This window comes from Rhineura floridana, chromosome 2 (assembly GCF_030035675.1).
Source record: "Rhineura floridana isolate rRhiFlo1 chromosome 2, rRhiFlo1.hap2, whole genome shotgun sequence".
Taxonomy (NCBI): Eukaryota; Metazoa; Chordata; class Lepidosauria; order Squamata; family Rhineuridae; genus Rhineura; species Rhineura floridana.
Genome location: NC_084481.1, coordinates 121,109,557 through 121,132,030, shown reverse-complemented (window position 1 = coordinate 121,132,030; position 22,474 = coordinate 121,109,557). Strand labels below are relative to the sequence as shown.

Sequence of the window (22,474 nt, the reverse complement as noted above, 5' to 3'; positions counted from 1 at the left end):
TTTTGAACACTAAATTATTGGAAGGTTTAAGTCTGATTTTTTAAAATATATATGATCAAGGGACTAATCTAAAGATAATATAAGTTAAAACTGGGCCGTTGGTAATTATTTTATTTATTATTTATTATTGGATTTATATCCCTCCCTTCCTCCCAGCAGGAGCCCAGGGCAGCAAACAAAAGCACTAAAAACACTTTAAAACATACCTCTCTCGGTAAAATGACCATGCGCACCGGTGGTGGGGAAGTGAGGTCTGACAAATGGCTCTTGACCCATGTGCCTCTGAAGCACCTTTGCAGACCTCTGATACTTGTGAGAATGCCAAGAAACCCACTTCTCATTTTTTAAAAATTAGAGACACCAAAAGGTCCTGCTCCACTTCTCTGCTTTGCATTGGCTGCTTTATCTGGTAGTTACACTGGAGCATGACCAAGAGACAGAGCTTGGAAAAGTTACTTTTTTTGAACTACAATTCTCATCAGCCCAATCCAGTGGCCATGCTGGCTGGGGCTGATGGGAGTTGTAGTTCAAAAAAAGTAACTTTTCCAAGCTCCGCCAAGAGATGCTTGGATTCATATTTATAATATACACCTTACAGGGATTGCCAATGTGGTGTCCACAGATGCACATATGTATGTTCACAGGATCCCCTCTCATCCCTGAAATTAGACATTAAAGCCTCATTCTATTGTAGCCAGTAAAATAGGTTGCAGTGTGCATTTGGTGTGTGTGCATGTGTGTATGGTGCTCACAATAGTTTCTCTGGTTTGCAAATGGGCTCATGGACTCCAAAGGGTCGGTGCCCCCTATGAATCTTATGTATTCTCCATTAGAGATTTTTAAGCAGAGGTTGGATGACCATCTATTAGGGATGCTGTAATACAACAGATTTCTTGTATCACCAGGGAGCTGGAACAGATGACCTTTGAGGTTCCTTCCAAATATTAGCTGATGACATGGAGTGGCCTGGTAGTTAAATAATTGATCAACCATAGTGGGGGTAGGGCGCAGGGCCCTACACAGTATGAACCGGAAGTCGGTTCATACTGTCTGTGCAGAAGAGTTAAGGAGAATTGTATGCAAAGAATTAAAGAGAATCAGACGTCTCCAAATAGTAAAGGACGGGATGGAAAAAGGCTACCGGCAGCTTCTCTCTCTCTCTCCCCCCCCCTTTCACCGTTTTCATGCATAAGAAGCGATCCGCTTTTCTCGTGATTAGAACCAGATGCTCCTCACCAAGGAGAGCTTTATTAATGCGAGGGAGGGGGGAACGATCATAAATTGGTTCTCATGGTCTTTCGTAAAGCAACGCAAGGACGGGGAGAGTTTGCCCGACAGCTCGGCTGGAAGACACCAATGATGAGCAACATTTATGATCCAGAGATCCAGTGAAAAAATATAATAACCTCTATGGATAGGAACTCGGAGCCTGGAGACCCCCTTCCGTCAGTTCCCATGTGATCCCAAGAGCGAATGGTCAGTACCGCGCTTTCTTGGGATAAGAGAATGGAGAAGAGGAAGTTGGTGAGGGTGGGGGACACGCAGCATTGAGGTCTGGAGATGCCCAGTGGCTTCCCTCTTTGTAAAGCCTGCCCCGTAGAGTGTGGCACTGGCGGCCGTGGCCTAGCCAGGTTGCAACAGAAGCTGCTCGCTCCAGCGAACAGGTTTCTTTGTTGGCCGCTGGTTATACTGGTTCCCATTAATCTCCCGCACCGCCCTGGTCCTTTGCCGTCTCCGCTTCCTGTCTTTGCCTATTTCTCTGTCTCTCTTTCCCCCTCCCCTCCCCTCCCCTCCCCCTCCTTCCAGCTTCTCTTGAAAGAAAAGAGAGAGAGAGAGAGAGAGAGAGAGAGAGAGAGAGGTGGGGGGGGAGCTGCATCTGGCTAAGCGAAGAGATCAGAACTGGAGACGATCTCCAGCGAGCGACAACAGCTGGAATCCACATCTGCATTCTTCCAGCGCAGGGCAACGGCAGCAGTCTAGGTAAGGAGGAGAGTCTCGGTGTTTGGTTTGTGAGACGACAGAACGGATCTTCCCGCAGACGGGAGAGCCGGGAGGCGATCTCATTTACCATCTGGAAGGCTTCTGGCTTATGGGTCTCTAGCGCGAGGGAGCTTCCTCTGTGGCTCTCCAATCTACTCCGCAGGAAAGGGCTCTGGGCCGGTCTGTCTGTCTGAGAAAGGATTTCTTTCACCCGGCGACCGCCTGGCAGTTGCCTGGGAAGAACAATAGATTCACCTAGACGCGAAGGGAATCGGAATAGTGGTCGAGTTTCCTCAGAGATCCATGTTTGGATCTTCCTTGGATGGAACATGCTCGGCGGCTTTTGTTTTTGTCTGGGTTTTGTCGGAGTATTTCTCAGCTCTTCGTTTGGAGAGAACTTTGAGAGGAGGCAGGAGGGAGGGTATCCTCTCTCCCCTTCCCATAAATCGACTTGCACTGTCCTGTATAGGCGGATAGGTGGCGCTTACATTCCATGTTCACTGGTTTTGCCAACTATTTCCCATCGTTAATACATTGTCTGGGAAGAAAACTTTTTAAAAAATCAGATTCTTTTGATTCTTATATCATCTGTCTGTAAATATTAATGATATCTGGACTCGTTGGCTATTATTTACTCAGCTATAAGAAGCAATGAGAACTGCCATGCAAATGACAATATTGAATTTTACAAACAAATGACAGCACTTCTTCCCCCAAAATGGTTTTGGTCAGTGAGTCACAGATAATATTTGGAAACGTAGACATTGGGGGATACTGCCAACCACAGTGTAACACTGACACAAACTTAATTTGGCTAACTTCCTCCTCTTCCACCCCCCTTTTGGTACTGGAAATTCTCCTGCTTTGTGTTTAATATATGTGATACAGTTTAGTGGTAATCTGCCTACGGATTGAGCATTGTGTCAGGAGGTATACATAAAAAAACTGGAGGTGCAGTATCAGATGAAAATGGACTGTGAAACTTCAGCAGAGTCTTCCTTATTTTAGCCATGAAGATTCAAACCCTAATCTTTCAGCACTCATGCAGAGATGGATGGTGGGAAGCCAGTGTTGTGGTTAGAGTGTTGAACTAGGATCTAGGAGACCAGGGTTCATCCCCACTCACCCTTGACGCTCACTGGGTGACCCTGGGACAACCACTACCTTTTTTAGCCTAACCTACCTAACAGGGGTGTTGTGAGGATAAATAGGGGAGGGGAAAAGCATGTACACCACCTTGAGTGCCTTGAAGGTAAGGTGAAGAATATTAGCAGAGGCCACAGACTTTTCCTCTTCCTGGTTTTTCATACATGCAGCAAACTTGGGCTAAGGCTGAAATCTTATGCATGCTTACTTGAAAGTAAGCTTCTAAACTCAGTTAAATGTACTTCTGAGTAAATATACATTAGACTACACTGTTTAAATCTAGTATCTCTGCCACCATCTGGACCTGAAAAAGTGGTGGTGGTGGTGATTCTTTTTCTTCCTGTTATAGATTTAGCAAAAGATTACTGATGGAATTTCTTCAGAATTTCATGTGGTGGTGGTGGGAAATCAGATGTGTGCGCGCACACACACACACACACACACACCATTCTGTCTAGTTCATAATGATCTCCCCGATGCCAACAATTCCCATGGCTCTTTCCTTAAGAAGTGGCAGAAAAATGCAGCATTAACCATTTGTGATGGTTAGAATTGTTAGGTAAATGCTACCTAAGTTTTCCCTGGGATTCTAAACGTTTTCCCTGACCAGGGAGTGCTCAGGTCTTACACTAGCCTAGTGGAATACTTATCTGTTCCCTGTATCTTGCACAGCAGATTCACATGGCACCTCAAAAGTTGCTTTAAAGTGGAGGCTGAGAAATGATGGCTTGCTTAAGGCCACTTAGCAAATGAATGGTTCTGGTGAGATTTGAATTGGCAATATTGAATGTAGATCACAGTTCATCCAGGTACTCTTCAACATACTTTTACAATACATATTGTGCTTGGTTGATTGTACTGCCTTCAAGTCGATCCCGACTTACAGCAACCCTACAAATAGGGTTTTCATGGTAAGTGGTATTCAGAGGGAGTTTACCATTGCCTCCCTCTAAGGCTGAGAGGCAGTGACTGGCCCAAGGTCATCCAGTGAGCTTCATGGCTGTGTGGGGATTCAAACCCTGATCTCCCAGGTCGTAGTCCAACACCTTAACCACCATGCCACACTTCAACATACTTTTACAATCCACATTGTGCTAAAGAATAATAAGGGGAAGTTTGTGCATTGTTCTAACCTGCATTTGTATTGTGTGAATGGTTCGTGACTTATATTATACCATAATATAAGATGTGGATTAAAACAGAATTGTGAGACCATTCCCTTAAAGCAGATGTGGGGAACCTGTGACTCTCCAGATGTTGTGGACTCCAATTCCCATCAGCTCCAGCGAGCATAGCCAATGGTCAGGGATGATAGAAGTTGTAGCCTAGCAATACCTGGAGAGCTACAGGTTAACTACTGCTGCCTTAAAGAAATAGAAACTTAGGAAACGACTTTATTCCAAGTCAGACTTTTCATCCATCTTGCTCAATATTGTCTACATTGGCTGGCAACAGCTCTCCAGAGAGTCTTTTCCAGCCTTACTGCAGTCAAGTTGCCAAGGATTGAACCAGAGACCTCTTACATGGAAGCATATACTCTACCACTGAGACAGAGAAAGAATATCACCACTTTGTCCTATCTAAATTAACATTTTAAAAACATGCTATAATGGATCAAGATTGAGGAGCTGCAAAGTGTGGAGTTTTGTGTCAGTCTGCCCAAATGCATGTGAGTTCCCTAGAGCAGTAGTCTTCAGCCTTTTCAGATTTAGGATATGCCTTTAATCCAAGCATGTATTTGGAGGCCCATTTCTTAATTTTTTTGACATGTATTTATATAGGATAATGTTGCTGTTGCAAACCACCATAGATCAGGTGGCAACCTGGTAATGGGTCCTAACCTACCAGCTGAATACCATGGCCTAGAGACTGTTTGTATGAGATGATGAAAAAATCCTATAAATAATAATAATAATTAGCATCTGATATTTAATCCAGTTTAATTCAGAATAAAAGTGTGATTGTCTACATCCCTCTCAGATTTAGTTCACTCTGTGTCTCTCTGGGTTTCCACATACAGATTAGGCCTAATGGATATGTAAAATCCAGCTATATAACTGGAGAATTCGCATCCCAAAATGAGCTTTTGCGTCTGTTCAGGGGAGGAAATGGGCTGTCCATAAAGTATGTCACACTTTCAAAGACCTTTTAAATCCATTTCCCCATTGTTGCACTTTGCTTCATTTTAATCAGTGTCCAGTCCCCCTTTTTGCTATAACTTTCCCCTCATCCCATGAATAACATACCTTGTGAATGGTCTCAAATTCTTATACAGCAATCCTGTTCATATTTACTCAGAAATAGGATAGCCAGGTACAAAGGAGGACACTTTTGCTAGTCATGTAGGAGAGACCTGCAGAATTTCCCTCTTCTATACCGCTAGTAAAGGTGGAGGAGCCATGTCCTGTTTTGCAGCTGGCCATCCTACTAAGAAGTATATCCCATTGTGGTCCATGGGACTTACTCCCAGTCCTAGGTAAGTGAGTTTAGGATTGTGCTGTTAATATCCCTCCTACCAAAGCATATGAGCACTGGGTGTGGCTTTTGGGTGAAGCCCCTCCCAGACAGTGCAGATCAGCTGTTAAGCAAAACATGAACACAGTAGCTTGAACACAGCATTCTACTATAACTGTACTTCTCTGAATCAGAACCAGTAATTGGAAGTGAAGTGATGGGGCATACATGTAACAATAATTTTTTCACAGTGACAGTTAAAATTCATGATAGGCTAAAGATTCTGTTCAGGTTAAAGTTACAAGTTACAAATAATAGGTTTTGTCACATCAACAGCTAGGGTGTGTTGTTTATTATTATTTTACGTAGTTTTTAAAAAGCCCATTTATGTCAGCTGTGTCAGTTAAAAACCTAATTTACTCTCTGTACATGGTAACAGGAATGACTAATGGAACAAGAAATGCCACCCGTTTTAACTTGCGTATATTGTCTTGCCTTCCAAGAATATCCTTTCATTTGTGTACACATGATTTCATATATACAGAAGCACTACTGTGTTAATTTCAGTGGAAGAAGAACACTTTTATTAGATCAACTTGAGTTGAGAAACTATGCGGCTTTCTGAGTTAAAAGAAGCACAGTTCAATCTAAAGTTCTGTGTAATTCAAAAGTTTGTGTATTTTTCCAGCAACAGTTATTTCCTGTATCTAACTCTGTGCAGGAATAGCTGAGCTGTTGTTGAATGTAGGTAGGGTGAAATCAGTATTCCGGCCAGAAAGTGGCAATATAACAAACAATGCTAGCTTTCCTTTGCATCACCTTCTAGTTCCTTCTAGATGTTTAGTGGAAGGTTGGGGAAAAATTTATCCTGGTTCTTCTTTGTTATTATTTTTGACTCATTGTGACCTTAAGCAACAACCCTTTTCTGTAATTAGAGAAGCAATATCCTTGCAATCTCAGAACAAGCTCTGTGTGAATTATGCACCAGAATAAATAAATTCTATATGAATGAAAGCTGAACTATCTGAAGCAAATTAATTCTACAGCCTGACAGTGTTATACACATAGATTGTGTATATTTGCTAATATATATAGTTCTACAGCTGGAATTTGGGCACCTTGTTTTTCTCTAGAAACACTGGACCAAGTGGGCTCAGAATCACAACTAAGGCTGCAAGCACAGAATTGTTCATGCTCTTTTTTAAATATACAGCGTCATTGTGTCAGTGCTATCAGCCTTGGTCAGATTCAGACTAGATCTCCTGGGACTTGGGCTGGATGGGAAACCTGAACCCAGAGTTGCTTTCTGGGTCCCAGTCAATTTTTCCAGCCGCCTTGCTCCAGCTCTCTCTGTTCTGTTTGGTGACTGCCCTTCCATGACCCTATATACACTTCCCCTTCTTCTTAGCAGATTTGGTCTGTGCAAGAACTCACATACTGTGTGCAGTTTACAGATTCTGTTCCTCAATTTGCCCCTGCCTCTTTGCTTTCTGGCCCCGGAAGTCTTCCCCTGATTACTTGGCCCTGTCAGGCCTGCCTCTTTCTTTTTTCTCTGTGCTTTCCTGGGCTAAAAGGTCTGCCCTACCACTAGGCAAATTGAAGTGACTGCCTCAGGCAGCAGATGTTGGGGAGGCAATGGTGGTAGCCCCTTGGCTATTACTCCTAAGCTTCCCAGCTATTACCTCTCTTGAAGACAGTAGCTGCATGTATGGTATGGTGGAGCAATCCTCCCGACTCCAGAGGGTGTTGCTGTTCACCTGGATTGGGCAAGACATGCCAGTGTTGAGATTGGACCACAGTTGCACTGATGGAACCAGTCTAGTACTTCTGCAGGTGAAACTGCATGGCCTGACCTTGCTGCTGCCCCAACAGCAACAGTAATGCCGGTATCAGGAGGGTGGCTCTGCAGATCTGCTTCACAACATGCATCACTACTGGTTGAAGGACAGTGCTCTGAATGCTACATAGCCTGCCCTGCCCATCCCCCTAAACTAGCCTGCTGCCTTCAGGTGCAGTGGAAAAAGCTGTCCTATCACCAATACTGAAGTAAGATTCAACTGCCAGTCCATTTAGTTTCTGTACGTGGAATGGAGAGGAGGCACCATCATCGCTCCAGGCAGCAAAACTTGTTGAGCTGGCTCAGCTGGGCTCCCTTTTAGAACTGACCTCAGCTCGCCTCTTTAACCTACAATTTCATCTTACCCTTCATTTGGATGTCCCAGTATATGCATGAGGCAATGAAGGTCCAGAATCTTCACTTCTCCCTCTGGAGCTCCTGCCTCCCTGTGTGGATGAGCTACCTCTCCAGTATATGGCACATGCACGCCTCTTTATATTACAATGTCTAATCCGGCCTTTGTCAACCTCGTGCCCCTCCAGATGTTTTGTACTACAACTCTCATTAGTGTCAGCCAGCAGCTGGGTGGGGATGACGGGAGTTGTAATATAAAACATCTGGAGGGCACCAGGTTGGTGAAGGCTGCTCTAACCTGTGGTTATCCATCCTTTCTGGTTGATGCAGGTTTAATATGTTTTACGACATCTTCCAGAGGATGGACACCAACTTATCCTCTAGCCTTAATAGAATTGTGATGTTGTTTTACTTTTACAGCAAATAGCTCTGCAAAAGTATATTTTAAGGAGGTGTGTGGCCATTTATTACTCATATAGCCACTGTGGAATGCACTGACACTAATGTACCATGCCAATTAATTCCTTGTTGATAAGCTCTGCCAAGGTCTTGATGGAATTGCATCTGCTGTATTATTTTCATTGTCTTCTATAAACATCTAGGACCCTCTGGGAAGAATCATTGGGGAGGCTGAACCTCCTTGTTTAATTGCTGGTTAAACAAATATTATCATTAAAATACGGCTGAATGGGATATGAGGGACTGGAGCTGCTGAAACACAGTTAAGACTTGGGCAATATGATGAAATGATGTTAACAGTTTGTCACAAACAGGCCAGTTTTAAGCACCTTAAAGATGGTCAGGTTTAAAAAGTTGTGTGAAGTGAAACAGCTTGCTTCACCAATCTTTTTGATTGGTTTCAGGCAAGAATTAATAACTTCTGGATAGTAATCAGGACCAGCACAATACAGTATACCACCTGAGGGAGGTTGTGGTTCTCACCTGCCACCTTCTCTCTCCTCCTCTTCGCCCCCTCAGTGCCACCACTTTTTACCTCCTCCGCCATTCCTTTCCCCACTGCCTTTCCCACCATCCACCTCCTCTTGCCGCCACCGCCTCCAATCCAGGGCCATCCTGACCCCTCAGTATTGCACTTTGAGGAAGGGGTCCTCCTTCAGAGAGAGGCATTTTGGTTGAGGTGGCTCCGGAGAATGCCTGTGCTGCTTCTGCTATGCCATGACTATTTACAGTTTAATAAAATTTAACAAAGACAGTTAAACTTTAAACAATGTTTGCTACTATTGTAGCAAAGTGGTGGTGGTACAGGCACTCTCCATGGCCACCTTGATAACAATGACTCACTCTGAGAAAGAACTCCTTCATCAGAGTGAGCACTGGTAGACCTGGAGCAGTCTTCTGGAGTATTACATCCCTGCAGCATCAGTGGTGATACTTCACAGTGAGCAAGTAGGCATATAGTCAGTCAGCTGTGGAGTTAGCAGCAGCAGCAGCAGGGAGGCTGGCCGGCCAGCCTTTGGACAGCAGATGGGTGGAGGTGCAATTTGCCCTCCTCTGTTATTTGTCCTGAGCATCTGATATTCAGTAGTATACTGCCTTGGAATACAGAGTCTCAATCTAGCCATCATAGCTAATAGCTATTATATCAGTCTTCCTCCATTAATTTGTCCCATTCCCTTCTAATGGGATGTGGGGTAGCCACATGGGCAGCATCAGAAAAGAGGACAGAAGAGATTTTGCATAAAATGTGCATTTGCTAATATATGCAAATATAGAAATAAATACTATTATTTATATAGAAATACAGTGCTTTCCACCACAGTGGGGAAGACTGTGACCAGATCTGTGTGCCTGCTCAGTCAACTGTCTAGGTATTGTTGGTGATGGCAACTTCAAAGCCCCCACTGCTCTCCCTTTCCAGTTCTTTATGTTTAAAATGGACTTGGACCAGCCAGTCCTTCAAAGAGAGGAGTCCTTCAAATAGAGGACTGTCCTCTTTAAAGTAGAACACATGGCCATCTTGTGTGTTGAATTGGATAAGAACCCAGGTCTAGCTGCTGCTGCCACAGCTGTGGAGTGGGGTAGATACAACATGAGCCATAAACCATATAGAGGACATCACTATTCAGACAGCATTATATTTTAAAATGGCATGGCATGACATAGCTGTCTTGCCTTTCTTTACTTGGTGGTTGCATTGGAGTTGGCAATTTGGCTATGGAAGAATTCAGGAGAATTAAATCCAAATATTTGCATTCTTCCCTTGGCCTCAGTTGCTCAACTTGTAAACACTCACAGGAACGTTAAACTTCAGTAAGGATCTTGCCAAGGCCCATGGACAAGCTTGCTTCAGAAGATTAGCTCAGACCTTGGGAAGAATGTTTGAACCTTTTGCTACTTTGCTACCTACTGAGAATATGAACTCCTTGTCTACAGGGCATGGGAGGCATTTGGTTTTCAAAACTGTGGCTATCTTGTTGTTGCAGATATGGGTGGGATCAATTCAACCAATTAATCTAGGACAGCCAAAGAAAACAGTAATTTCACAGCTACAATTTTCCATGGCCTTATTCTTGCAAAATGTTATGATGGAATTAGCTATAAAGTCTGGATAATATGCAGATTTTGTAAAGTTGTTTTAAGATAATTTTTATAGACACCCATTATAAGGTAAAGAATATATGGTTGCCTGAAGCAACCCATCAATCAGTCCCAAGCAGCATAGCCAGTGGTCACAGATGATAGGAATTGTAGTTCAAAATATGTGGAGGGCATATGGATTTTGTAGTCCAATATATGTGGAGGGCTAAGGAAGGATATGCTAGAGTCTACTGGGGGAAAGCTGGCTGGTATTACTCTAGAAAAGTGGAAGTGAAGCTATCCCCATTGGGTCCCAGTAAGTGGCAGGGTCTAAAGATGGACGAGGAAAGGCCTTTGTGGCCCTAGTTTTTTAGGAAAGAATGGCAGAATCTCTGTGTTGTACTTTGAATAAATTTGTAAATAAAAGTTGTCTGTCTGTTAAAATAGAGAGAAAGCACTTGCCTAAAGTGGCCACAATGCAAACAGTTGATATTGATAAGATTACTCAGGTCTAAGCGTCTTAAGTATTGCAGTCAAGCAGTCCTCTTCCATGGGCTATCTTTAACTATACAAGCAATAATGTACATTGCCACAATGAAACACAATCCCTTTCCAGACAAGTGGAACTGTGTCAACTAGCTAGGCCCTGGTCACCAAGAACATGTCCCTTCTGTTACTGCTCCCAAAGCTAGAAAGGCCTATAATATCCTCTGATGGGGAACTGTCCTCTCTGTGTTTGTGCCACACCAGCACAGCACCCCTCCCTTTTATCAATATAGCTGAGCTGCAGCTAGATCAATTGTTAATGCTGCTCCTGCTCTGGAACTAGTGTTGGGGTCCATCTCAGCTGATCAAAGTCTGCAGGTGATCAAAAGTCTGCACTTGGAATGTATTCCCATGGCTTGTGAGCTGCTGCCTCTCATAACATCTGTTTTAAAAGTGAGATTGAAAAATGTCAGGTGTGTGAACATTTTTATGATTGTTTCATTTCCAAAATGGAAAGCAAATATTTGAACTAAAGCATGCAATTTGTGTTGTCTTTCATGGTATTGGGCCAATTTGGGCATCACAATAAACCATCGTGATGAGAATGAACTTTAGCTTGCCTTGGGCTCGTGTGTTCTCCCATCCCCTCCTCTGGCATAGCCAAAAGAAGGAGATTGGAAGCTTTCACTTCAGTGTTTGATTAGCCTCAGTTTAGCATTACATCCAAACCTTAAATTGTGGATAATATTACAGTGGTTTGCCATGGTTTGCCATTGGCTTGTTTCAAACAAACCATAGTTAAGAGTAACCACAGTCTATTGGGTATGTATGAAATAATAAACTCCATTTAATCAGAAGTGGAATCAAAAGCTTCTGATCTCCTTGCTGCTGCACTGGAGGAAGAGAGAAGGGGGTAACGTGTGAGCCCCAGGTTCACTGCCTCTCATTCCCATCATGATAAGTCATGGTATATAATGATGTCTTAACCAGCTCACTGTGAAACCACCTTGTGTGTAGCTCTGTCTATTCCTTTTTTCAGTGTCTTCGTAGAAGTATCTCATTAAAGTTCTTGAGGTCTGCTTGGCATTATTTTTTTTACACCTAAAAAGGATTCATTGTCTTAATGAATCTTTATTGTCTCTGTCACAGAAGACATATTCATGGTGAAATCCTAACCATGTCTACTCAGAAGCAAGCCAATATATATTCTATGGGACATATTTCTTAATGAGCATGCTTAAGATTGCTACCTTAGAGTGCCTTCCACTGTGGAAAATGCTGTGAATGTAAGGCTGCAATCCTCAGCATATTTTCCTGAGTGAAAGTGTCCCTGAATTCAGTGCAGCTTACTTCAAAGTAAGCATGCATTGGATTGGGTTATAACAGGCCTTTTACAAAGCAGTATATATTTTAAAATAATAGTTGCTGTGAATGGTCACAAGCATAAATAAACTGATGGCTTGCAAACAAGACTAAAATGGAGCAAGTAGTGAGAATTTTATATGCAAGAGCTGTTTCTGTTTACAGCAGGAAGTTTCACTAGCAAAATACTCTGAGAGGCTTTCTCTGTTTCATATTGTTACGTCTATGGAGAACAAATAGTTCTTAAGAATGAATGAAGAGTTCTGATCAGCATGATTATTTGCTTTCAATTGTTTTAAAAGTGAGTTGAAATGATAGTAATAATAGCAACAATGTCATACCAAGAAGATTGGATAACAATTGTCCTTCAAGTCTGTTCTGGTGAAATGTAAAAAAAAGGTTCTAGAGTAGTTGCTATTGTATCATCTCTTTTTAGTATGGGATTGCAGCTTGCTGCTGAATTTCCATTTCTTTTTCTCTTTGTTAAACTGTACAAGAGTTGTGGATGCCTGGGGAAAAATTGCCGTCTTATGGTATTTCCTGTGCTTTTCTCTGCCCCCCTCTCTAGGAGTAAATCAAAACAGTTTCCTCTCCATTAGTGCTTAGAGGGGCAATGTGTAGTGTGCTGGATTCTCCACTAATGGCTGATTCCTACTTCAGGCAAGTTCATGCTAGAAAGAGTGAAGTAGATCATGTGGCCATCCACATCTGGCTAGTTTGCTGCATGAACATGGCTTCCAAGTATATATAGACACAGCTAAGTCCTTGTACATTAGACATAATTTACAAGTGTTTTCCTACATGAAAGTGCTTTCAGTGTTGGAGTGTGGCCTTGAGTTTGGTGAATAAATCCAAAAAGTGCATAGCTGATACCACAGCTACAGATCACCTTTGCAGAAAGTCTTTGTAGAGAGCTGGGGTAAACAATATGATGCTCTACAGAGGTTGTTGAACTACAACTCCCATAATCCCTGATGATTGGGCATGCTGGTTGAAGCTGATAGAGGTTAAGAGTCCAACAGTATCTTGAAGGCACAGTGCTCACTACCTCCAGTATAGAGTTCCTAGGAATATCAGAGAAACTACAAAGATGTTTTAAAGATTTTTTTAGTGCTTTATCATCTGTTTGCTCCCATTCAGAAGAAGGGCAGGATATAGATTTAATCAATAATAACAAATATTCCTGTTTTCTCATTGATTCTCATAGTTAAAGGTTAGAGTCACAAGCCATATCTTCAATTCGATAACTGTAGGGCAAATTACCAAATTGAAATCAAGCATTAAATTCTATGCCATAGAAGAGAGAGAAAGCATGAAGCCAATCATTATTTGCCAGGAAGCTTCCACAATGATAACTGACCTCCAGAATCAGAAGGAGTTACATAGCAAGGAATGATTGCAGGCAGACAATTGGAAGGGGGGGGATAGGAACATGAAATTAAGACAGTCTCCAAAATAAAACAATAAGAAAAATCTCATAGCAGAACATAGCCAACACAGCAGGTCTGGAAGCAGCACAGAAAGGAGCAATGCTATATTTGTATAGGGCAGGGGATGAGAAAGAAAATGACTTCATATCCAAAAGAGAGATCCCCAGAGAGCCTTGTTGTAAGGATAGCTTCCTTATGTACTGAACTAAGCTCACTGCATCTCTGCACATTTTACTGAGTTTGGCAGGAGAATTGCTGCAAGGGCTAAATATCAGATTAATGGAAACAGAAATAGAGCGTGAGCGAGGGAGAGGCAGAAAGCACAGAGAAATGTTTATCCCACAAATCATATTTCTGAAGTTAATAATAGTTCAGAATTAATCAGCATAATGCTAAAATAGATATTGTCCAATTCAGAGGTTTATTTGTGGGAGAAATTGTTGGAATGGGGTGCCAGAGAGGAAAACGAGGGATTTAGGGCATCATACATGTTTTTAACACTGTATTTTAAGGTTGTTGTAACCCACCCTGAGACCCCTGGGTGAAGGATGGGCAATAAATGCTAATAACAGTAAGGATGATAATGATATGTGTGTTCTATGCAGATACAGGGTGAGCATAATCTGTCACTGAGGTGCAGCTGTTTCAGTAATAGAATCTGTAAAAGGTACATGTCTACCATACGACATGGTATATATCTGAAATGTGGGGAATGTTGACAGTCCCAGATGAATTTTGTAAATATCTGAAAACTCAGAGACAGTCTGATGAATGCTGATCGTTCTCTTTATTTCTGAGGTCCGCAGGCTGAGGAAATATGCTTCCAAATACCAGCTGCTGGAAACCACAGGATGGGAGAGTGCTCTTTGCCCTCAAGTCCTGATTGCGGGTTTCCCATGGGCAACTGGTTGGCCACTGTGAGAACAGGATGCTGGATGAGACGGGCCATTGGCCTGATTCAGCAGGCTGTTCTTAGAGGTGAATGTGGATCCTTATGTAGTAATGAAAATGGCATATTGGGAGGAAAGGCAGGATATAAATCTAATAAATAATAATCCACACACAAAATGGAGGTAACAGCAAGTCTGGGAGAATCCCAAGGTTTGCAGAAGCACAGGAAAAAATTAAGGGACCCCTCAGCAGGAGAAAAACACAGCCTAATGGGGACTGAGTGTACTTAGTGGCAAGGGGTCAGGAACTACATGGAAGCAGAATGGAATGGCGTATCCTGGAGGAGGTCACGGCTGGCTGACTGGAACAATTCCACACTGCAACATTTTGTTGCAGATCCCACCTGCAGACATCTAGATGTGATTTCTCTGCCTTTGGGCCTGGCAACCAAGAGGTCATCTGTATCTTTAAAAGTTGTGTAGGGGGAAGGGAGAATTCCACCTTGTGGTTTTTCCCCTTACAGTGTTGCATGTACACCTGCACTTGGCTGACTTTCTCTTCTCCTAAAGATACAGGATCAGTCTCAGGCCCTGAGCCTGGCAACCCTACTTCCCTTTGAGATTCCTAGCAACTGGTATTCAGAGACATACTGCCTCTGGTACTGGAGGCAGGAGTAAATTCCATAGTTTTAATTATGCGCTGTGTGAAGAAGTACTTCCTTTTGTCTGTCCTGAATCTTCCAGCATTCAGCTTCATTGGGTAGTCCCAGCATTGTATGAGAGAGAGAGAGAGAGAGAGAGACTGAGACCCTCTGTCCACTTTTTCCTCATCATGCATAATGATATACACCTCTATCATGTCACCCTTTAATTGCCTTTGTTTCTAAACTAACAAGCCCCAAACGTTTCAGCCTTTCCTCATAGGGAAGTTGCTCCACCCCTTCATCATTTTGGTTGTCCTTTTCTGAATATTTTCTGCTCTACAATACTCTTTTTGAGGTACCCTTAATACAGTGTCTGTTTGCCACCCTGACAGCCCCATCATTTGGTTAATAAAGTTCACTTTTCTTTTGCACACATGTAACACTTCTGTGAAACTACCTGTTATGTTCTTGAAGTTGTGATCTTCTGTAAAAAGGAGACAATCCCTAACTCTGTGCTCGCTTGCTTTGGGTGTATGGTTGCTTCCAGATGAACTCTTTATTGAGCATTCATCCTGATTTGTTTATGGAAAGGTTAGATGACATTGCATCAAGCAAATGTTATCCCATACTTTCCAGTGCATTTTCCCATTACTTTCCTTATCACAAAAAGTCTGATTTGGGGTGGAAGCAGGTTTGCTGTGCAAGAGCTCCAAATTAACTTTAACTGCAAAGTCTGAATTTGTTGATGTGTGATTTAATACCATCCATAAATGATGACAGTCTGGAAGTGTCCTAAGTTCCATTGAAGTAAGTGGGAATTACCTCTGAATAAACATACATAGAACTGGACAATATGTCTCCATTGTAGTTTCCCAGCACCCCCTATTTGGTGACAATCTCACTGTAATTGATTTGTTTTCATAGAGGAAAAGAGAGCTGGGCTAAATAGCTTCAATGAACAAAACAAACACTTGAAACTTGGTGCCAGCATTTCAATCACAGTGGCCATATGATTCAGGCATTTGACTTCATCCCTGAAGTTTGTGGGTTTTGAAGCTCATTTCAGTGAGCTGTATATGATTTCACAAACTCTTGGATTTGGAAAATCGGAAGGAGTGACATATGATACTACTCATATTGTTGCCTAATGTAACAGAGGTCATAGAATCTAATACATCTTGGTCATGCCAGTCCCAAGAGGATAAATGAGACTGACTATCATGATCTGAAATACGGATTTTTTAAAAATTCCATTTAAAGTTTGAAAGCATAAACAAATCTTGAAAACAGCCCCAGCTAATAAAATATGGTTAGGCACAAAACTGGCAGGCAGTTACTATTTACTGTATAAGTTGTTACTGGTACTATCATCCTGCACTGTGGTGAATATTTTGAAGTGCACATTTTGGATTGTCTATCCAGCTACTGAGTGTCCCTCCCCTATAATTAATGAATTGCATTCAACCTCTTTTAAGATCCTGTTTACATTTAATTATAGTTACTCTGTCTAGTACCTAATTATCTGACTTCTAATTGGGATGTTCTCTGCAAAGCACCATCATATCAGTCCTCTAGGTTGCAGAGAGACCTTTTTGAAAGCATTTGCTCATTTTGTTCCTTGATAGATAGCTGCAGTGATCTTAGTCCAATGAAAAGCTAAACCTTATCAAGCAGTATTTTTCCCACTGCGCAAGATGGATCTTATTTGAGGTCAGTTGCCCGGTGGAGAAGGATAGACAAAAGGAACAAAGAGAGTAGTGTAGCATGATAATGTTATCAAACCCCATAGCTCTTTTGAGGATACTTTTTTTTTTTACTTTATGCCCCAAACATCTATGGCCAGATCCTCCATTTTGTCTGCACTGCTAATGATGGGATTCAAGCTAGTGATTTGTGACTGAAATGCTTAGAAGCATTACCTCCTTTTGGCAAAATGAAATAAAAGTTAGCTTTGTTGCAATGCCCCTGGGAGATGACACACATAATACAAAAAGAGGACTCTGAGATAGGCGCATAGGAATCTACCTTATACTGAGTCAGACCATTTGGTTCATCTCCCTCAGTATTGTCTGCACTGACTGGCAGGAGCGCTGTAGTGATTTTCTCCCAGCCTTACCTGGAGATGACAGGGATTGAACCCGAGACCCTTTGCATGCAAAGTAGTTGCTCTACCACTGAGTCAAGGTCACTCTTCAGTCTCAGTCAGGAGCATTGCTAGGCTTGTGGAATCCCTGGGCAAGGTACCTTTTCTCTACCTGCCCCACCTTAACCTGGCCGCTCCACCACTTTTTCTCCCTCTGGTGCTGCCCCCACTTTCTCTGGCCAGTCAGCTCCTTTCTTACCACTTTCCAATGTTGTCCTGATTGTTTATTCTGCTTCCCCCACTAGCATTTCAGGGAAAATGAAAATAGCAGGCACAGTTGAAGCTTCATTGTGCAGTGCATGGCCACCTGACTTAGGTAAATGGTTTTAAGGAAAGAAAAAGGAATGCTGCGGCTACCAATGTCAGCCCTGGTATTCACATGTTGAGTGTTGATACTGGTTTGTATGTCATCTCGATGGCCCCATCATTTGCTATGGCTTTAGAGTCATTTGCCCCCCCAGGCTGTGCCCCTCTGACAGAGCCCCCCAAAATCTGCACCTAATGGCACCAATGGTCTCAGTCTGAGCTTGCCTTCACCACTGGAATGAAATTATGCATGTTGTGGAGAAAGTGGATATGGAGAAGTTTTTCTCCCTCTCTCATAATACTGTAACTTGGGACCATCTAATGAAGGTGAAAGTTGGAGGATTTGGCACAGCCAAAAAGGAAGTATTTCTTTACACAGGGCATAGTTAAACTATGGAATTCACTATCACAAGATTTAGTAATGGCTATCCACTTGAATGTCTTTAAGATTAGACAAATTAATGGAGGCTATCAAAACGGCTACTAGTTACAACGGTCTACTATAGTCTACCTCAACTATTGGAGGCACTATCCCTCTGAATACCAGTAGCTGGGAATTACAATTCTTTGAGAGTGTCAACAAGCATATAGATAGAGGTGATCCAGTGGACATAGTGTACTTAAACTTTCAAAAAGCGTTTGACAAGGTACCTCACCAAAAACTTCTAAGGAAGCTTAGCAGTCATGGAATAAGAGGAGAGGTCCTCTTGTGGATAAGGAATTGGTTAAGAAGCAGAAAGCAGAGAGTAGGAATAAACGGACAGTTCTCCCAATGGAGGGCTGTAGAAAGTGGAGTCCCTCAAGGATTGGTATTGGGACCTGTACTTTTCAACTTGTTTATTAACTACCTAGAATTAGGAGTGAGCAGTGAAGTGGCTAAGTTTGCTGACGACACTAAATTGTTCAGGGTTGTTAAAACAAAAAGGGATTGCGAAGAGCTCCAAAAAGACCTCTCCAAACTGAGTGAATGGGCAGAAAAATGGCAAATGCAATTCAATATAAACAAGTGTAAAATTATGCATATTGGAGCAAAAAATCTGAATTTCACATATACGCTCATGGGGTCTGAACTGGCGGTGACCGACCAGGAGAGAGACCTTGGGGTTGTAGCGGACAGCACAATGAAAATGTCGACCCAGTGTGCGGCAGCTGTGAAAAAGGCAAATTCCATGCTAGCGATAATTAGGAAAGGTATTGAAAATAAAACAGCCGATATCATAATGCCGTTGTATAAATCTATGGTGCGGCCGCATTTGGAATACTGTGTACAGTTCTGGTCACCTCATCTCAAAAAGGATATTATAGAGTTGGAGGGGGTTCAGAGGAGGGCAACCAGAATGATCAAGGGGATGGAGCGACTCCCTTACGAGGAAAGGTTGCAGCATTTGGGGCTTTTTAGTTTAGAGAAAAGGCGGGTCAGAGGAGACATGATAGAAGTGTATAAAATTATGCATGGCATTGAGAAAGTGGATAGAGAAAGTTCTTCTCCCTCTCTCATAATACTAGAACTCATGGACATTCAAAGAAGCTGAATGTCGGAAGATTCAGGACAGACAAAAGGAAGTACTTCTTTACTCAGCGCATAGTTAAACTATGGAATTTGCTCCCACAAGATGCAGTAATGGCCACCAGCTTGGATGGCTTTAAAAGAAGATTAGACAAATTGATGGAGGACAGGGCTATCAATGGCTACTAGCCGTGATGGCTGTGCTCTGCCACCCTAGTCAGAGGCAGCATGCTTCTGAAAACCAGTTGCCGGAAGCCTCAGGAGGGGAGAGTGTTCTTGCACTTGGGTCCTGCTTGCGGGCTTCCCCCAGGCACCTGGTTGGCCACTGTGAGAACAGGATGCTGGACTAGATGGGCCACTGGCCTGATCCAGCAGGGTCTTCTTATGTTCTTATGTTCTTACAGGGGAGAAAGCGCTGTTCAGTTTATGTCCTGTTTCCAGGCTTCTCATCCAGCGGGGCTCTTCTTACATTCTTATGACTGAACATACCAGTGATTTAATGCTAGTTTGACTGAAGCCTGTCAGTCTTATCTCTTCTCTACCCTTTCCCTATTGCTAGCTCATGGCCTCTTTTTCCTCCTCAAGTTTACACAGGCCCTGCCACCAGGTGCCTCGGATGATTTACAGGCAGAACAGGAGGCCAGGAAAGGAGTATGTGGGCAGGGGCAAGACTGATGGCTTGTTAGACTTGTGTATCAACACACTCTGGATGTGTTGTGAGCTCTCTCTGTATGCTATGTCAGTCTTCTCCCTTATAAGCTCTATCTGTGCTGCAGAGCATACAGCCAAACTAAATGTGATGGGACAGCCATGTGTATGTATTTCCATGTCTGCCTTATTCACACTAAGAGCCATTGCTAAGCCACTAGTTGAGCTCTTTGGTGTCTATTTGAGGCTTCAGCCTGGACTAATTTGTGCCATGTATAAAGTGACAATGGGAGGCCAATTTATGCCCTCTTTGGGTTGAAAGGGCAGTACTGATCAAATACTTAAAAGGTTGCCACACAGGGGAGGGCCAGGATCTCTTCTTGATCGTCCCAGAGTGCAGGACATGGAATAATGGGCTTGAGTTACAGGAAGCCAGATTTTGACTAAACATGAGGAAAACTTCCTAACTGTTAGAGCGGTACGGCAATGGAACCAATTACCTAGGGAGGTGGTGGGCTCTCCAGCACTGGAGGCATTCAAGAGGCAGCTGGACAGCCACCTGTCAGGTATCCTTGAATTTGGATTCCTGCATTGAACAGGGGGTTGGACTAATGGCCTTATAGGCCTCTTCCAACTCAATGATTCTATGACTCAGAGTGGGGTAAGGGTAGTGCTCTAGTTCTACACAGAGGATGAAGTGATATGTTCCCAATAGCTGGAATCCTCTGGGAGCTAAAAATATGGGTGCCAGTGAAAATTCCTCATGGAATCAAAAGAACCTCTGGCACGCTCCTGCTGGGTGCCTCTGGCATTTTGTGCTATCCTCATTATCCTCCTATATCTGCTTGGGGATTCCAAGATCCTTGTCCTCTGATACTATGATCAATGCGGTGTTTAGCTGCGACTCGATCATAACATTTTCAGCTGAGAAGATAAGTTGTTCTCTATATTCCTTTAATGCCTGCCTGCAGGCCTCCAATTGTTCAGCTCCAACAGTCAGGATACTCGTGATTTTAAAGCACAATTGTCCACATGTCTACTCAGAAATAAGTCCCACTGAGTTCATTGGCACTTATTACCAGGTAAGTGGATACGGGATTGCACCTTTAGTGTACATTCCTCTGTAATCTTGTTATGTGATAGGGCACTGTTATTTCTGTTTTACAGATGAGAAATTAAAGCTGATGCACATAAACCAGACTGGAAGGGAAAGTCTTACATTCATGTCTAAGCCAAGTATATTGGAGAAAGTATATCTGGCAACTGTATCATGTACCCAGTAAGCCATGGGGCTAACCTGCAGGAAGTGGAAGAATGCAATAAGCACATCTGAATGCTCTAGTCTTGGCTTTTGATCACCTGTCCTGCACAATCAAGGTCAGATCAGTCTTGTCTGCTGATTGCATCTACCACTTCTTGTAAGTTAGACTTGTGGCTTACCAAGAAAGCAGTAGAGTTGGCAGGCAGTATGATTTTGCATTTGTATCAGACAGAGACTTTATACGGTTGCTTTGTGTTTGAAGCCTTACTTGTGTGGTTTTGGTTTACTAATTTAAAAAACCTATTGCCTCTCCGTTCCAAAGAGACTCAAGATGATTATTCAATGGAATAACTTATATAAATTTTATAAACAGTCCAAAGTATAATACAAATCTAGAGAAGACAAACCCATCAGCAGAAATGGAGATATTAAAAGTTAAAAATTTGGGGGGACAATAAATCAGCTTTAATGGCAGTAGTAAGGTGGCTTGACAGCCCTCCAGAGAAGTGTCTATGTTTTTGTGTCTGTACGTGTGCACATATAAGGCCTTTCCTTCCCACTGTTGTTTTGCTCTTCATCTTCCCTAAGTTCCAAACTTTAAAAAGTTATTAAGGGAAAGTGGGGTACAATCTAAATTATGATGAGTTTTTTTTAATCCATGAGATATAGATAATAGTAGCATCTTTTCATAGATAATAGTAGCATCTTTTCTGTATTTTGTTTATACATGCTGCTTTTAACATGGGAAAATGAAATTTAAGCCCAGGACTCATAAATGCATAACATTTTCCCAGGGAAAAAATGCTCTTTACCTCAAAATGTTTCTGAGAGGGAGAGAAAATGGATAATAAATAGGCCAATAAAAGTAGTCTGGGGAAAATTAGTTGCTCTATCTTCCTAGTCTTTCTGCTTTTGCCATTGAGAAACCTGACCTACTGATAGTTTTGCTCCATATGCTTAGTAGCAGTTAATGATGTGAAATAAGAGTGAAGATTTGTTCCACTGTTAATATTTTCCAGAATACATTGCCAGGCTGTGGATAATTATTCTTTCTTTAAGCACATGAGACTGCAATTCTGAGATAAACACTTCAGATTAATGCTCAGTTTATCCAGAAAGCTGCTTCTCAGAGGGCAAAATCATTAAGATCCCACCCTGGATTTGATTTGGAAGCCACTGTATCCTTTATGCTGCTACCGTCTGTGTGCTGTGACATTGCTGAGAGTTTTGCTGTGGATGGGCACTTTCATTTTAAGTGCATAGATGATTTCTGTTGACACATCTACTGCCTTGTTGAGCTTAAAGATATGGAATGGCACAAAGAGAGGAAAGTAGAAAGGGAGGCTGAATCTTCCCCTAAACAGGAGTGGTATTGCCCTTGATAAAACCACCCTTGATAAAACCACCCTTGATAGCCTGGTCTTCTGTCCCCTTCCTTCTTTCTGCTCATTTTATTTTAGTAGAAATTGTTCCCAAACAGTGTTGGAG

General features: G+C 42.5%; 1 protein-coding gene across 1 annotated transcript in view; it reads left to right on the top strand.

The window, feature by feature from the left end:
• Window positions 1-1,664: 1,664 nt before the first annotated feature.
• Window positions 1,665-22,474, top strand: part of DENND2B (DENN domain containing 2B) — a 236,710-nt gene continuing 215,900 nt past the window's right edge. The window contains exon 1 of the mRNA XM_061610355.1: window positions 1,665-1,980. The gene's annotated coding sequence lies outside the window, so the exon portion shown is untranslated. The remainder of the gene's footprint in view (window positions 1,981-22,474) is intronic.